Source organism: Heterodontus francisci, chromosome 8, assembly GCF_036365525.1.
Source record: "Heterodontus francisci isolate sHetFra1 chromosome 8, sHetFra1.hap1, whole genome shotgun sequence".
Lineage (NCBI taxonomy): Eukaryota > Metazoa > Chordata > Chondrichthyes > Heterodontiformes > Heterodontidae > Heterodontus > Heterodontus francisci.
This window is the reverse complement of record NC_090378.1, coordinates 40,361,053-40,379,298: the sequence shown is the minus strand read 5'-3', so window position 1 is coordinate 40,379,298 and position 18,246 is coordinate 40,361,053. Positions and strand designations below refer to the sequence as shown.

The 18,246-nt window shown below is 45.0% G+C and overlaps 1 protein-coding gene across 3 annotated transcripts in view; it reads right to left on the bottom strand.

Moving 5' to 3' along the window:
- b4galt2 (UDP-Gal:betaGlcNAc beta 1,4- galactosyltransferase, polypeptide 2) overlaps positions 1–18,246 on the bottom strand; it is a 403,368-nt gene that overhangs the window by 125,082 nt on the left and 260,040 nt on the right. The window lies entirely within an intron of this gene.

Below are 18,246 nucleotides of genomic sequence, written 5' to 3'. Positions count from 1 at the left end.
AGGGGATGCAGAGACCAAGTGGGCCCACATCAGAGATGCCATCTATGACTCAGCAATGACCACCTATGGCAAACGCGTGAAGCAGAATACAGACTGGTTTCATTCTCACTTTGAAGAGCTGGAGCCTGTCATAGCCGCTAAGCGCATTGCACTGTTGAACTACAAGAAAGCCCCCAGTGAGTTAACATCCGTAGCACTTAAAGCAGCCAGAAGCGCTGCACAAAGAACAGCCAGGTGCTGCGCCAATGACTACTGGCAACACCTATGCAGTCATATTCAGCTGGCCTCAGACACCGGAAACATCAGAGGAATGTATGATGGCATTAAGAGAGCTTTTGGGCCAACCATCAAGAAGATCGCCCCCCTCAAATCTAAATCGGGGACACAATCACTGACCAACGTAAGCAAATGGACCGCTGGGTTGAGCACTACCTAGAACTGTACTCCAGGGAAAATGTTGTCACAGAGACCGCCCTCAATGCAGCCCAGTCTCTGCCAGTCATGGATGATCTGGACGTACAGCCAACAAAATCGGAACTCAGTGATGCCATTGATTCTCTAGCCAGCGGAAATAGTCAAGAGTGGCAAGCCTGCTATACTCTCAGCACTCTACGAGCTGCTTTGCCTGTGCTGGGATGAGGGAGCAGTACCACAGGACATGCGCGGTGACCGCTGTGACTGCAACAACTACCGTGGAATCTCCCTGCTCAGCATAGTGGGGAAAATCTTCACTCGAGTCGCTTTAAACAGGCTCCAGAAGCTGGCTGAGCGTGTCTACCCTGAGGCACAGTGTGGCTTTTGAGCAGAGAGATCCACCATTGACATGCTGTTCTCCCTTCGCCAGCTACAGGAGAAATGCCGTGAACAACAGATGCTCCTCTACTTTGCTTTCATTGATCTCACCAAAGCCTTTGACCTCGTCAGCAGACGTGGTCTCTTCAGACTATTAGAAAAGATCGGATGTCCACCAAAGCGACTAAGTATCATCACCTCATTCCATGACAATATGAAAGGCACAATTCAGCACAGCGGCACCTCATCAGACCCCTTTCCTATCCTGAGTGGCGTGAAACAGGACTGTGTTCTCGCACTTACACTGTTTGTGATCTTCTTCTCCCTGCTGCTCTCACATGCGCGCAAGTCTTCAGAAGAAGGAATTTTCCTCCATACAAGATCAGGTGGCAGGTTGTTCAATCTTGCCCATCTAAGAGCGATGACCAAAGTACGGAAAGTCCTCATCAGGGAACTCCTCTTTTAACTCCAGATGCCAAGAAAAGCCAAGTATTTGAATGGTGCATCCACAGTAATCTCCATTAACAATATTTCATCTCTACAGAGAGAGCATCCTCTACCCAAATATTATCTACCAATGGTTACCCTTTCAGTTCTATGGAAATTAAATGCTGCTTTTGATCAATCTTAACGGCAGATAATTTTAGGTTGAGGTGGTTAGATCTCCAAGGTGCCTCATATACCAACATATGATTTCAGAAAGCCAGAATGTTACATTCTTACCCATTTAGACTTGGGTAGGGAAAGAGGTTTAAAAAAAATAGGTCTATGATTTATCGAATGCATGGCAAACAATTTGTCCATCACAATTACTGTTTATTATCTTCTGTCTACAGGAAAATAAGGGCTACATCTGTTACAGATACAGAAATACAGTCAAACCTAATTCAAATACGGACTATTATTTCAGCTTTAATCTATCTTCCTGAAAATAGGATCACAGATAACATCCTATTCCTGACTGCTTCATGATCCTTTGCATTAGCTCTCTAACTTATGATGCCAACTTGCTGTCTTACTATCAAATCTACTCCCATTAACAGAATCATCAGCTCAAGTGTGCTTTTACACCAGAAATCAGCTGTTCTCCCTGTGCTCCCAACTTACTCCCATTAAGGATTGCAGCATTTAATTCTGCTATGGGCCATTATCATTATGGATCGCTACCAACTCCACTTCCAGTAGAAGTAACGGATACCTTCATTGTTATCAAAAAACTATCAACTCTAGCTCACAAAGGATGCATTTCCAGGTATCAATATCACTTTAGGGGTAGTTCCAAGAAAGGGAAGCAAAGCGAGAACCTTTTGTTGAGATTGCATTTCTTGCATTCCTGGTTTAAAGATGGAGATTTGGTTTTAGTTGTCCTGCAGTCATAACCATGTAGAGGGCAGGTAGCTCAACAATATCCCTCTGATGCTGCATAGCTTATTCTCTGGCATGGAGCAGGCTACCCTTATCAAGTCAACTGGGCTGCATGCCTTGGATTGTACTGGTTCCAGGGATAAAAAATTTAATTTCTCTGCAGTCTGCGAAATAGGCTGTCTATTCAGTCAGATTTCAGCTTTGATAAACAGTCAAGTTATCAACAGTGACAAGCTGTAATTTTTCAGAATCGCAACTCCACGCCAACCTTTCCCACCACTTTCACTCACTTGATTTGCTCCAGCATAGATCAAATGTGATCAACAACACAAGGCGGTGAATGGCAGTAACTGAAAAGAACTTGGTATCCTTAGGGGTAGGCTGTCAGCATCATTGTCAATCTTTCTCCACAGTTATTGATTTAATTCTCTCAGCCCTGAAAATGCCATTCTTCACCCAACCATGGTCTAATTCTACTCATGGTGTTAAAGTTACTTCTAGTCTTTCAGTGGGGAGCTAACCATTCAGTAGAGCTAATTTAAAGACATCAATTGGATTATCCATGGTGACAAATAGAATCCAGAATATCAGTGCTGCTGTGATAAGATAATTAACACTCACTTACCATGATACCACAGGGGTGAAATTTGTCTTAGACGGTAGTGAAAAAAGGCCAATGGTGAACCTATTTTACAAGGTGCCCAATGTTCTTTGACTGAGATCTGAGAAAGTCAAATGTCAAGATCAGCAAATGATCACTGACATTTGAAATGATGAACTAAACCTCTCACTAACATAAATAACAAATCATGCCACTGCATGAGAGACTTAAGTTATAGTTGCAAGGAGATGTTGAGCTAGATTTTTTCAGCCAACTCCCTGGCAATATTTTGACAAATCTGGGTCAGACATAGGTGGCAACCTTCTCAGGGACATAATATATTATGCCCCAACTTCCCCCATTCCATGGTAGGCATACCGAACGGTCTAAAATTGACCTGTCCATTTGGGAGCTGAGACATGCAAATTAAATTTAAGTGGGAGAAATGTGGTATGTGCAATATATATGCAGATATCTTCCAGTTATGCTACATTACTTAATATGGCAGGTGTACACTAATTTTTTCCTGTTTTCACCTGAGTTTATGTGCAGAGTACATACATACATGTTGACACTTTGGAAGTATGGACTATACAAAAACAGATCATAAGAAGTTTTACAAGTATTATAAAAAGGAGAGTAGCGAAGTAAACATGGTTCCCTAAGAGGCAGAAGCGGGAAACATTATCGTGGGGAATGAGGAAATGGCAGAGATGTTAAACAAATATTTTGTGTCTATCTGCACAGCCTTGCTACAATTATACAAGGCTTTGGTGAGACAACACCTGGAGTATTGTGCCCAGTTTTAGTCTCCATATCTGGGGAAAGATATACTTGCATTGGAGTGGTACAGCGAAGGTTCACCAGATTGGTTCCTGGGATGAGAGGGTGGGCTTATGATGAGAGGCTGAGTAAATTGGAGGTGTTCTTATTGAAACGTACAGGATTCTGAAGGGGCTAGATAGAGGTTGTCTCCCCAGCTGGGGAATTTAGAATACAGGAGCATAGTCTCAGGATAAGGGGTTGATCATTTAGGACTGAGCTAAGAAGAAATTTCTTCACTCAGAGGATTGTGAATCTTTGGAATTGTCTACCCCAGAGGGTTGTGGATGCTCCATCATTGAGTATATTTAAGGTTGAGATAGATTTTTGATCTCTCAGGGAATCAAGGGATATGAGGTGCAGATGGAAAAGTGATACTGAGACAGAAGATTAGCCATGATTATACTGAATGGCAGATCAGGCTCAAGGGGCTGTACGGTCTACTTGTGTTCTTACAATAACCACAGCAGGTAGCTGTAAAATGTGTGAATAGTATCTGTTTCAGCCTCTAAGTATTTACTGAAACAACTAGTGGCCTGTGATTGAGCTCTGCAGAAATTATAAAGCAACATTAGCAATGCTTCCAAGCCTATTGCCTACGTCACTGCAGTGCAGTCACTCTGCTCAAAGCTGCTGCAGATGGAAGTCTGCAAAGAAAAGAATGTGCATTTTTTTTTTTAAAGTGCTATAAAATCAGAGAGATGTTCATCAGTCAGTCCTCACCCCAGCATCATTTTTTCTCGATAGGGAGACTGTTGGCATATTTGGGTGGGAATGAGCACAAAAGAGTGTGCATCAGGTGTCAGTCTTGGCTCAGTGATAGAACTGAAGGTCATGGGTTCAAGTTCCATTTCAGAAACTTAATCACATAATTTAGTCTGACACTTCAATGCAAAACACTGCAGGATTGGAGGTGCCATATTTCAGATGAGAAATTAAACCAAATCCTTGTCTACCCTCTCTAGCGAAAGCTTTAACAGCACTATTCGAAGAGCAAGGGAGTTCTCTCAGCATCCTGGCAAAACAGTTATCCCTCAACCAATACCAAAACTGAAGATCTTGTGATTTATTGCATTGTTATTTGTGAAACATTGACATGTACATAGTTGCTGCATTTCCTACATTACAAGAATGACTACACTTCAAAGGTGGCAACTTAATTGGCAAACTACAAATGCAAGTTCTTTCTTTTCTTTCTGCCACATTGATCGTACTTATAAGCTAAACACTCATGCTTTTTAATGCAAATATTATTATTATTATAATATTATTAATATTATTATTGCCCCCTCCCCCTTGCATCCCCTCCTCCCACCGGCACCATCCTACACCTGTGTAGGGGCCCCAACAACCCCACTGCCTTGTGGGCGTCTCGGGAGAGACCAAGGCTAAGGGAGTAAACCCTAACAGAAAATCCGGAGCGGAACCCCGTAGGCGGTCATGTGTCACCTTTGGCATGTTTCCGGCAGTTCCTGCAGCCATACTGGTGCCAAACGTCGTGTCCTGCACTCCTTTGGACCCCACCAGAAAGGCCGAGAGGGGGGTTTTGACGACTGGGCAACTCTCAACCTCCATAAATTTGCCCAGGCATGCGCCATGGAGAGGTCACTCCATAGTTGCCTCACAGCGACTAAAACAACACGGAAGGCAGCAGTTACGGGTTATAAGTCCAGATAAATTGGCGTAGAAACTGGGCGCCACGGGTTGCCTTTGTCGGTGGGAGAGGTCATTGCACCTCACTGGACAGCTACCGCCCGCCTCAAACCGGGCAGCCCCCGGTCAATAAGGTTCTGTCCCGCCACAGTCTGCCTGCTTCAATGGGTGCTTGGAGCTCAGGGTCATTGCCCGAAAGGTGGACTGATACACCGCACCAAACAACATGAAAAAAGGAAAGAAGGTACCAGCCCTTCGCTTTGCAAGCTGGAACGTCAGAACTATGTGTCCTGGCCTGTCGGAAGACCTTACACAAATCAACGATTCTCGGAAGACCGCCATCATTAACAACAAGCTCAGTAGATTCAATGCGGACATTGCAGCACTTCAGGAGACTCGCCTCCCCGCGAGTGGCTCTCTAGCAGAGCAAGACTACACCTTCTTCTGGCAGGGCAGGGATCCTGAAGAACCAAGACAGCATGGAGTGGGCTTCGCCATCAGAAACTCCTTGCTCAGCATGATAGAGCCTCCCTCAAATGGCTCGGAACGCATACTGTCCATCCGACTGCTCACCACCTCTGGTCCAGTACACCTACTCAGCATCTATGCTCCAACACTCTGCTCCGCACCTGAAGCTAAAGACCAGTTCGATGAACAACTCCATAACATCATTAGCAGCATCCCCAACACCGAACACCTATTCCTGCTGGGGGACTTTAATGCCAGGGTTGGGGCCGACCATGACTCATGGCCCTCCTGCCTTGGGCGCTATGGCGTTGGAAGGATGAATGAGAACGGGCAGAGACTGCTTGAGTTGTGTACCTATCATAACCTCTGCATCACCAACTCGTTCTTTCACACTAAACCCTGTCACCAGGTTTCATGGAGGCACCCAAGATCACGTCGTTGGCACCAGCTAGACCTCATTGTCACAAGGCGAGCCGCCTTAAACAGTGTTCAAATCACACGCAGCTTCCACAGTGCGGACTGCGACACCGACCACTCCCTGGTGTGCAGCAAGGTTAGACTCAGACCAAAGAAGTTGCATCATTCCAAGCAGAAGGGCCACCCGCGCATCAACACGAGCAGAATTTCTCACCCACAGCTGTTACAAAAATTTCTAAATTCACTTGTAACAGCCCTTCAAAACACTCCCACAGGGGATGCTGAGACCAAGTGGGCCCACATCAGAGACGCCATCTATGAGTCAGCTTTGACCACCTACGGCAAAAGTGCGAAGAGAAATGCAGACTGGTTTCAATCTCATAATGAAGAGCTGGAACCTGTCATAGCCACTAAGCGCATTGCACTTTTGAACTACAAGAAAGCCCCCAGCGATTTAACATCCGCAGCACTTAAAGCAGCCAGAAGTACTGCACAAAGAACAGCTAGGCGTTGCGCAAACGACTACTGGCAACACCTATGCAGTCATATTCAGCTGGCCTCAGACACCGGAAACATCAGAGGAATGTATGATGGCATGAAGAGAGCTCTTGGGCCAACCATCAAGAAGATCACCCCCCTCAAATCTAAATCGGGGGACATAATCACTGACCAACGCAAACAGATGGACCGCTGGGTTGAGCACTACCTAGAACTGTACTCCAGGGAGAATGCTGTCACTGAGACTGCCCTCAATGCAGCCCAGCCTCTACCAGTCATGGATGAGCTGGACATACAGCCAACCAAATCGGAACTCAGTGATGCCATTGATTCCCTAGCCAGCGGAAAAGCCCCTGGGAAGGACAGCATTACCCCTGAAATAATCAAGAGTGCCAAGCCTGCTATACTCTCAGCACTACATGAACTGCTATGCCTGTGCTGGGACGAGGGAGCAGTACCCCAGGACATGCGCGATGCCAACATCATCACCCTCTATAAAAACAAAGGTGACCGCGGTGACTGCAACAACTACCGTGGAATCTCCCTGCTCAGCATAGTGGGGAAAGGCTTTGCTCGAGTCGCTCTGAACAGGCTCCAGAAGCTGGCCGAGCGCGTCTACCCTGAGGCACAGTGTGGCTTTCGTGCAGAGAGATCGACTATTGACATGCTGTTCTCCCTTCGTCAGATACAGGAGAAATGCCGTGAACAACAGATGCCCCTCTACATTGCTTTCATTGATCTCACCAAAGCCTTTGACCTCGTCAGCAGACGTGGTCTCTTCAGACTACTAGAAAAGATCGGATGTCCACCAAAGCTACTAAGTATCATCACCTCATTCCATGACAATATGAAAGGCACAATTCAACATGGTGGCTCCTCATCAGAGCCCTTTCCTATCCTGAGTGGTGTGAAACAGGGCTGTGTTCTCGCACCCACTCTTTTTGGGATTTTCTTCTCCCTGCTGCTTTCACATGCGTTCAAATCCTCTGAAGAAGGAATTTTCCTCCACACAAGATCAGGGGGCAGGTTGTTCAACCTTGCCCGTCTAAGAGCGAAGTCCAAAGTACGGAAAGTCCTCATCAGAGAACTCCTCTTTGCTGACGATGCTGCTTTAACATCTCACACTGAAGAATGCCTGCAGAGTCTCATCGACAGGTTTGCGTCTGCCTGCAATGAATTTGGCCTAACCATCAGCCTCAAGAAAACGAACATCATGGGGCAGGGTGTCAGAAATGCTCCATCCATCAATATTGGCGACCACACTCTGGAAGTGGTTCAAGAGTTCACCTACCTAGGCTCAACTATCACCAGTAACCTGTCTCTAGATGCAGAAATCAACAAGCGCATGGGTAAGGCTTCCACTGCTATGTCCAGACTGACCAAGAGAGTGTGGGAAAATGGCGCACTGACACGGAACACAAAAGTCCGAGTGTATCAGGCCTGTGTCCTCAGTACCTTGCTCTACGGCAGCGAGGCCTGGACAACGTATGCCAGCCAAGAGCGACGTCTCAATTCATTCCATCTTCGCTGCCTTCGGAGAATACTTGGCATCAGGTGGCAGGACTATATCTCCAACACAGAAGTCCTTGAAGCGGCCAACACCCCCAGCTTATACACACTACTGAGTCAGCGGCGCTTGAGATGGCTTGGCCATGTGAGCCGCATGGAAGATGGCAGGATCCCCAAAGACACATTGTACAGCGAGCTCGCCACTGGTATCAGACCCACCGGCCGTCCATGTCTCCGTTATAAAGACGTCTGCAAACGTGACATGAAATCGTGTGACATTGATCACAAGTCGTGGGAGTCAGTTGCCAGCATTCGCCAGAGCTGGCGGGCAGCCATAAAGACAGGGCTAAATTGTGGCGAGTCGAAGAGACTTAGTAGTTGGCAGGAAAAAAGACAGAGGCGCAAGGGGAGAGCCAACTGTGCAACAGCCCCAACAAACAAATTTCTCTGCAGCACCTGTGGAAGAGCCTGTCACTCCAGAATTGGCCTTTATAGCCACTCCAGGCACTGCTTCACAAACCACTGACCACCTCCAGGCGCGTATCCATTGTCTCTCGAGATAAGGAGGCCCAAAAGAAAGAAAAGAAATTATTATTGTATTGCACATATTTGAAACATTGGAACAAAGCTTCTCACATAACTTTGCAAGGAGATAAATTCTACTTTAAAGAAGACTTTCAAGAAAGAAAAAAATGAAAGAGAAAAGGAAATAAAACAGGAGCACAGAAGGGGAAGGAAGGAACTGCATCATTCAGAGGATGATAGGTTTTGTTTTTGAGTTCTGAGGCTTCCTGAATGTGGAGTACTGCTTTAAAAAAACATTTCCTTTGGTTCTGACAAATGTGAAGCGACTCTAATTCCTGTGCTAGCAGTCGGGCAGTCTCGTGCTGCGTTCTAAATAATGCCATTACATGGGAAAGAAAACATCAAGTTTAATGTCTCCCATTAAATTCAAAGGCTGAGTCACCTAATCACATCCCCACTGTAAACTGAAGTAGCTGGGCACATAAATCAAACTGATAGAAGCATTGCTCACAGACACTAACTATCTCGATTACAACCTTTCAGGAGATTGGAAGGGCTGGTTGTTATGATAATGCATTAGAGGCAGAGCTATGGTCCTAAAATGGAGATAATGTCGCAGAAGCACAGTAAAATCTGAGTGAATCACTTAAGAGCTTTTTAAAAAGAGTACGGAGTGCAAACAAGCACGCAGAATAAAGACTACAGTGTACTGTGGGCAACAAACTCTTCCAATTATCCCATTTGTCTTTGAAATGTTTTTGCAAATAATCCTTTCTTCAGATGATCAAATTGTCAGGAAGAATCCGAATGTTGGAATGGTCAATAGGATTGTAAGAACATAATTTAATTGTTCTACATTGTTTCCAACAAATACCTTCATGCACAGTAAAAATGAGTCAAATTGTTCCATGTTTACTAATGTGGAATAATCATTGTTGGTTCAACCTCAAATAAAGGCACACACGCAGACAGCCAATTCTGTGTTCATAACCGCAAAATAGGGTTAGTAAACTTACCGCCCAGTTAATGCCAAAGCTCCAGTCACCACCATATTTACAGAAGTCCATCACTGAGTAGCCAAGGTGCCCGCCTATCTCAAGCTGTAGTCCCCTTTTAACATGCAAGTAAGCATCCTATGACCTGGTTAGGATCCATTTCAGGTGATAACTTGCTGGAGTATGCACTGAATATTCTTTGCTCACTGATGCACCACCGAAGAAGAACCAAACGCTATAAACTTTAAATGATTTGTGTGGGGGCCAGGAAAAGCCTCTGCAGGCAGCTCTCTCCGTTGGCTCACCTGATATTGCAAAGGCCCAATCCAAAGAGGTGCAACAATACACCTGCAGCTAACTGATTCCATTTAAACGAGTCTCATATTGCAAAGCGCCTTGGACCTTTTCACTAGTGCGAAGGCCAGGCAGCTGGCAAGCTCGCCCAGATGACTGCCCAAAAATTACACATATTATCTGTGTAAAGATGGCAATAAGAGTTTGGAATTGAGTTGACACCTTTAAACAGACCACATGCAATTGCATGGCAATGAACTCTCACCAATTTATTTAATTTCCAGAGGAAGGTGAATAATTGCAGTGACAAACTACAAGAGGAAGAACTGTAAAAGTGCTCCCTGTGAAATGAAAACTGAAGGGTATCAACATAAGATGTTGAGGAGTTGAGGTCTGAGGCAGATCAGCCATGATCTTATTGAATGGTGGGGCAGGCTTGAGGGGCTGAATAGCCTACTCCTGCTCCTATTTCTTATGTTCGTATGTTCTTATTCCATAATTGGAACTCAAATTATCTCGTCCCAAACTCTTGACCTCTACCACCTAGAAGGGCAAGGACAGTGGGTGCATTGGAACACCATCACATTCAGGTTTCCCTCCAAGTCACACACCATCCTGACTTGACAATGTAACACCACTCCTTCATTGTCACTGGGTTAAAATCCTAGAACTCCCTACCTAGCAGCATTGTACCTTTACTACATGGACTGCAACAGTTCAAGTGGAAATTTCACTACCACCTTCTCAAGGGCAACTATTGAAGGGCAATAAATGCCAGCCTTGCCAGTGATGGTTACATCCCGAAAATGAATTTAAAAAATGCATCAGTTCTGGAGCTTGATCGCTGCTTGGAACAATTGACCTACAGATCTGTACTCTCCACATAACTTTGAACCTACCTCTCGACAGATATAAACCCAGGATTCTTTTTAAAAGGATTAATGAACGTTTAAAAAAAATCTGGAAAGCACAGTTAAAATATAACATGTACTATGCAATATCTCTGAAATTGTTTTGTATAGAAATCTTTAACCAGTTAATTTAACTCTGTGTCTGCACTGCCTTTTGCTCCCTCTGCTCTGATTTTCAAAGTTTCTGCTATGCTAACAAAATGTACTATTGCTGGATAGCCTGATCCTCCTCCTTAGATGTTGACATTACAATTTTTTTAGACTTTAGAAAACAACAAATACTATTAATATTGGAGCCTAATAATCAGTAAGGGTCTACACACCTTTGACAGTGTGACTGGAGTTCTCTGTTTTGTCACTAGAAGTCACTAGAGACGAGATGCTTTACAAAATGCAACAATAATGTTGACTAGTGGTAATGTTGCAGTGCAATATCAGAGAAATTGTCTGCTGTGTTTCTCAGAATCCAAGTTCCAGATCTGGACAAGCAGGGGGTAGGGCGATGAGGGATAATCTAAATCGAGAGGAGGAAATGAAATACTGAGCTGCAAAGGGCAGGACACCAGGAAGGGTGCTTTTTGGAACACACCTACCATGTGGACAACAGCAAGATGGAATGAGGTTTTGAGGCAAAATGAGGTGAGAACCAAGAATGTAATGATGCAAAAATAGAAGACGAGTCAGCGCATGTAGGGATTAATATTTCCATGAAACCTATTTTTAGCTTGTGAAGTAAGGGATTGAGTTCTGAAGTACATTACTGTTATATTTTCATCTGTCTTCCACTAAGTAAACTAACAGGGATGCATTACGACTGAGGTGGGAGGAGTGCACTGTCATTTCTGGTTCCACTTCTCAACAGGTCACAACATATATTTAAATGTTTACCCAGGTACCGATACAGTCAATCATAGACTCTACTCTTTATCCCAGAATAAAATACATCAACCAAGTTTCTGTAATAAACAAAATTATAAGTTTATTATAAAACAAAACTTAACCAGTAACAAAGAAAAGCATTAACACACAGTGAAATATGAAACATTCCTTTTTACTTTAGCCATACACACAGATATGCACACACACTGAAAAATAGAGATTTTTTCTTCAGAGCTCTGATACAAAAAAAAATACTTTGGCCAAATACTTGATAATTCCTGAAGAACAAAAGAGAAGATATGGAAAGATGTCAATTGTACCTTTTTGGTTTGGCGTCCCGAATATGCCTACATGGCTGTCTCTGGGATCTTCCCAGAACTGTTCCTTAATGGTGATGTTGAGGATCAGCTTGCCAGGCTTTCCAGAAGAAATGTGGCAGCAGGGGTTTCTGGCAGGCCTTTCAAGAGGAATGAAGCATCAATTTCTCTACTTCTTACACTGGCTTCTAAGAGCTTCTTAAAGAGATAGAAAAGCTGGCAGGCTTTTCAAAGAGATGGAAAAAGGCTGAGCTGGGGTTTTTTCTTTGGCAGGTTGATTCTTAAACTCCTTTCAGAACACTGTCGAAACCCTGATTGACTGTCCAAAGCGAAACCAAAAACAATTTCAAGACTCAAGCCTCCTGGACCCTATAAATCTTGACCTATCACTTCTCTGTAACCACCTTCCCTTTGTCCAAAAAGCTCCTGCTGGGTATTTATCTGAAGACAGGTGACCTCCAGTAAGGGTTGTTTACAAACCAAGTCCCCTTAGTGTCCTTTCAATGACCCCAGTGAAAAAAATCCATGGAATCCTTTGCAGTTTTCCCAAATAAAACAATGTCCATAATTCTAAAATACGAGTCCTCAAAAAACAACTCAACAAAAAATATAGAAGCACCGTCGTAATAGATGTTAAAAATGTCTGTAGGCACGCTGTACTGCAGCTAATGCAGAAGGAAGGCTCAATGTTGACCATGCTGGTCTTCCACAAAAAGGCAGTTGAAAATAGCAAGAATACAGATTTAAATTGATTATAATGTAATATTGCAACGGCAGAACTAATATAGTTCATATTCATGCTTCAGAATACGTGAGCGAGCATATTTTCGGTTAAATTGTTGACAGATATTAAGACAATGACAAAGCGGCACAACTGACATCCCATGAACAGGGAGGTGAGAAGTAATTTTTCACGCTAATCTCTTATGTGGGACCTTATCGAAAGCCTTCTCAAAGTCCAAATATAGAGATTGGGAGTGAACATGCAATAAGAAGGGAGCCAGTGAAAGCATGTACAAGAGAAAGAGTGCGCAATGAATAAAAGTGAAATAGGAGTATGTGAAAAGAAAATGCAGATTGAGTGAACATGAAAAAGAGACTATATAAATCAAATCTGCAGAATAGCCATCACTGTCAGCTGGCAGTTGACAAGCTGCTTAATTCAGAGTTTTAGCAAAATCTTTCCCAACTCCATTTTATCTACAAAGATCCAGGGATTCTGTATAGATTCTCTTCCCATAATGGTATGGAAGGGAGGCAGAAGCCCCAATTATAACTTGGGTGGGAATCAGGCGGATACGGTCCAAGGCATGTGGCAAACTCAGCTGACATCAGCAACATGAGGCCTGGGATATTTGGACTCCTGGACCTCATCTGCATTCCTCCAGTCAATTTCCTGCCCAAAACTGGCAGGAAGTGATAGGTAGCCTGTGGGTAGAATAACAATATCATGTGGCAAGAGGACCCTGGGCACGCAGGTAAATCATAGTGAGGGGGTTTGGGAAGGGCCTCACGATCAGGGGCAGGTTCCCAGGACAGGGAAAGCCTAAACCTTCCTTGTGGCAACTTCTGATCTGGCTCTTCTTCCAGCTAGGTAGACCAGGGAGGAAAGCCACAACAACTTACCTGCTCAGGCCCATGGTTAAAATAGAAGTAGAGCACTGAGTAGAACACTGATTACACCATCTGCTATATTATATTAGCATGGATAGAGGATTGGCTAGCTAACAGGAAACAGAGAGTTGGGGTAAATGGGTCATTTTTAGATTGGCAAACTGCAACTATTGGGTGCCACAGGGATCAGTGCTGGAGCCTCAACTACTTACAATCTATATTGATGACTTGAATGAAAAGACCAAGTGTATTGTAGCCAAATTTGCTGATGATACAAAGATAGGTAGGAAAGCAGGTTGTGAGGAGAACACAAAGGGTGGAATTTTATGCTCTCCCCCGCGACAGGTTTGGAGGCAGGGAGAGCATGAAAATCGGGTGGGATGGTGGCGGGGTGGGGGGTTGCTGCCACCAGCCCGCCCCCGCCGAAATTTAGTCTGGGTGGGAGAGCCTGTGAATGGCCTTCCTACCCAGCTGCCAATTGAGACCCTTAACTGGGCAATTAAACCCCGATTAGGGGCCTCTTCCCATTGCAGCTGCAATTACCCATGTGTTGGGTGGCCCTGTCGCTGCACTGGAAGTATGGTAGGAAAAACCATGCGGGCTGCTTCCCGGCTCCGGGGTGGGGGGACGGGGGCACTTCGTTCAAAGGCATTTAGTGCTTGACCAAGGGCTCTGGCATCGGGAAGGGGGACGCTCACTGAGGGCCACCCACTTGTCCTTGCTTCTGACACCCCTCCCCTGCAACCCCGCCCTACCCTGACCTACTAGAGGCCTAGCTCCAACGACGCACCTCAGTCTCCAGTAGGTGCAGCTACAGCAATTCTAACTGCACGCCTGTCTTGTTTCTGCTGGTCAGGCAGTATTCAAAATGCCCCGACAGAATCTGGAATCTGCACTGTGGACTTATCTGCAGTTAATGGTGTCCTTGCTCCATGAAAAGCCAGTAGAGGGCACAGTTTAACTTTATGATTTAGCCTGTAACAATTCTTCCCACAACGGAGAGGAAATAACTTTTTTTTCATACAGTTCACCATCTACAGTAACTCAACTCTGAGTGAATTTACCCAACCAAGATAAGTGAGCAAGAGTAACAGGCAGCCCTGGGATTTCACACTGTGATCTTTGGCTCAGAGCCAAGTATTTAGTCAAGCTTGCAGGCTGCCTGGGGATGTGTTGTCTGAAATAGTGAGCCCTACATCACTTACAATGACAATCCATTAGCAAGTAATTAAAATGAAGGGCATTAACCTGTACAATGAAAACCTTGTTAAAATATCTTGCGATTCTAGGCTGGGATATGAACAACCGTCCTTATTAAAGTCTTGACAGAGGAGTTAATCTGTACTCATAATATAAAGTATGTTATTTTGCACAGTTCATCTGAAACATAATATGCAATCTCCATCCAAAAGTATGAAACTCTAAATACATCACACACGTTAGCCTACGAATTCAGGAAAGCTGAAGAGCTTCAAAAATCTGATAACATCAAAATTATACAATCCAAATTACTACAGTGACCACATTTCAAACCAAGTACTTCATTGGCTATGAAGCCCTTTGGGACATCCTGAAGTTGTGAAAGGTGCTATCTAAATGCATGTCGTTTCTTTTTCTTTCAAAAGTAGCTCTTAACAAAGGGCTATAACTGAGTCTACCATTGACATGCTGTTCTCCCTTCGTCAGATACAGGAGAAATGCCGTGAACAACAGATGCCCCTCCACATTGCTTTCATCGATCTCACCAAAGCCTTTGACCTCGTCAGCAGACGTGGTCTCTTCAGACTACTAGAAAAGATCGGATGTCCACCAAAGCTACTAAGTATCATCACCTCATTCCATGACAATATGAAAGGCACAATTCAACATGGTGGCTCCTCATCAGAGCCCTTTCCTATCCTGAGTGGTGCGAAACAGGGCTGTGTTCTCGCACCCACACTTTTTGGGATTTTCTTCTCCCTGCTGCTTTCACATGCGTTCAAATCCTCTGAAGAAGGAATTTTCCTCCACACAAGATCAGGGGGCAGGTTGTTCAACCTTGCCCGTCTAAGAGCGAAGTCCAAAGTACGGAAAGTCCTCATCAGAGAACTCCTCTTTGCTGACGATGCTGCTTTAACATCTCACACTGAAGAGTGCCTGCAGAGTCTCATCGACAGGTTTGCGTCTGCCTGCAATGAATTTGGCCTAACCATCAGCCTCAAGAAAACGAACATCATGGGGCAGGGTGTCAGAAATGCTCCATCCATCAATATTGGCGACCACGCTCTGGAAGTGGTTCAAGAGTTCACCGACCTAGGCTCAACTATCACCAGTAACCTGTCTCTCGATGCAGAAATCAACAAGCGCATGGGTAAGGCTTCCACTGCTATGTCCAGACTGGCCAAGAGAGTGTGGGAAAATGGCGCACTGACACGGAACACAAAAGTCCGAGTGTATCAGGCCTGTGTCCTCAGTACCTTGCTCTACGGCAGCGAGGCCTGGACAACGTATGCCAGCCAAGAGCGACGTCTCAATTCATTCCATCTTCGCTGCCTTCGGAGAATACTTGGCATCAGGTGGCAGGACTATATCTCCAACACAGAAGTCCTTGAAGCGGCCAACACCCCCAGCTTATACACACTACTGAGTCAGCGGCGCTTGAGATGACTTGGCCATGTGAGCCGCATGGAAGATGGCAGGATCCCCAAAGACACATTGTACAGCGAGCTCGCCACTGGTATCAGACCCACCGGCCGTCCATGTCTCCGCTATAAAGACGTCTGCAAACGCGACATGAAATCGTGTGACATTGATCACAAGTCGTGGGAGCCATAAAGACAGGGCTAAATTGTGGCGAGTCGAAGAGACTTAGTAGTTGGCAGGAAAAAAGACAGAGGCACAAGGGGAGAGCCAACTGTGCAACAGCCCCGACAAACAAATTTCTCTGCAGCACCTGTGGAAGAGCCTGTCACTCCAGAATTGGCCTTTATAGCCACTCCAGGCGCTGCTTCACAAACCACTGACCACCTCCAGACTCGTATCCATTGTCTCTCGAGATAAGGAGGCCCAAAAGAAAAAAAAAAGAAAGAACTGCTTAAAGATAACTGAATAAGTTAAATTATTTTTGTTCTATACTGGATTTGAGAATTCATATTGCTGCTTTGCATTTCACAATTCTGTTTTTTTCCCCCATGAATCCTGAAACCTACTGGTTATATATATGACGTACAAAAAGAATTAGGAGTGCAATGGGACGTGAACTTGTCTTGACTGAAGCAGCAGTTATACCAATATTTCATCAGTTACATTATATAGGGGATAAAAGTTGAAGTACACAAATCAGGAATGTGAGTTCTTGTGGTGCAACATTTATTTTCTCAGATTCGGGGGCGTGCTCCCCACATGAATCGTTGATTTTTGGCACTTTGATCCACTTCCCAGCATTTTGAAGTGTATTGTGATTCTTTTCTTTGTATGCTTTTTCCAATCTTGAGGTGAGTGAGAGTAACTGCCCCTGACATCAAGAGAGCATTTGACTGAATATGGCTTCAAGGAGCCCTAGCAAAACTAGAGTCAATGGGAATCTGGGGAAAACTCTCCGCTGGTTGGAGTCATACCTAGCACAAAGGAAGAAGGTTGTGGTTGTTGGAGGTCAATCATCTCAGTCCTAGGACATCACTGCAGGAGTTCCTCAGGATAGTGCCCCAGGCCCAACCATCTTCAGCTGCTTCATCCATGACCTTCCAGCCATCACAAGGTCAGAAGTGGGGATGTTCGCTGATGATTGCACAATGTTCAGCACCATTCGCGATTCCTCAGATATTGAAGCAGCAAGACCTGGACAACATCCAGGCTCGGGCTGATAAATGGCAAGTAACACTCACCCCACACGAGCAAGGATCATCTCAAACAAGAGAGAATCTAACCATCTCCCCTTGATGTTCAATGGCATTACGATCACTGAATCCCCCACTATCAACATCCTGGGGTTACCATTGGCAAGAAACTGAACTGAACAAGGCATCTAAATACTGTGGCTACAAGAGCAGGTCAGAGGCTGGGAATTCTGCGGCGAGTAACTCACCTCCTGACTCCCCACTGCCTGTCCACCATCTAAAAGGCTCATGTCAGGAATGTGATGGAATACTCACCACTTGCCTGGATGGGTACAGCTCCAACGACACTCAAGAAGCTCAACACCATCCAGGACAAAGCAGCCCACTTTATTGGCATCCCATCCAACATCTTCAACATTCACTCCCTCCACCACCGATGCAGAGTGACGGCAGTGTGAACCCTCTGCAAAATGCACTGCAGCAACGCACCAAAGCTGCTTGAACAGCACCTGCCAAACCCACGACCTCTATCATCTAGAAGGACAAGGGCAACAGATGCATGGGAGCACCACCAGCTGCAAGTTCCCCTCCAAGCCAGACAGCATCCCGACTTGGAACTATGTCGCCATTCCTTCACTGTTGCTGGGTCAAAATCTTGGAACTCCCTTCCAAACAGCACTGTGGGTGTACCTACACCCCAACTGCTGTGCTTCTGGAAGGCTGCTCACCACCACCTTCTCAAATGCAATTAGGGATGGTCAATAAATGCTT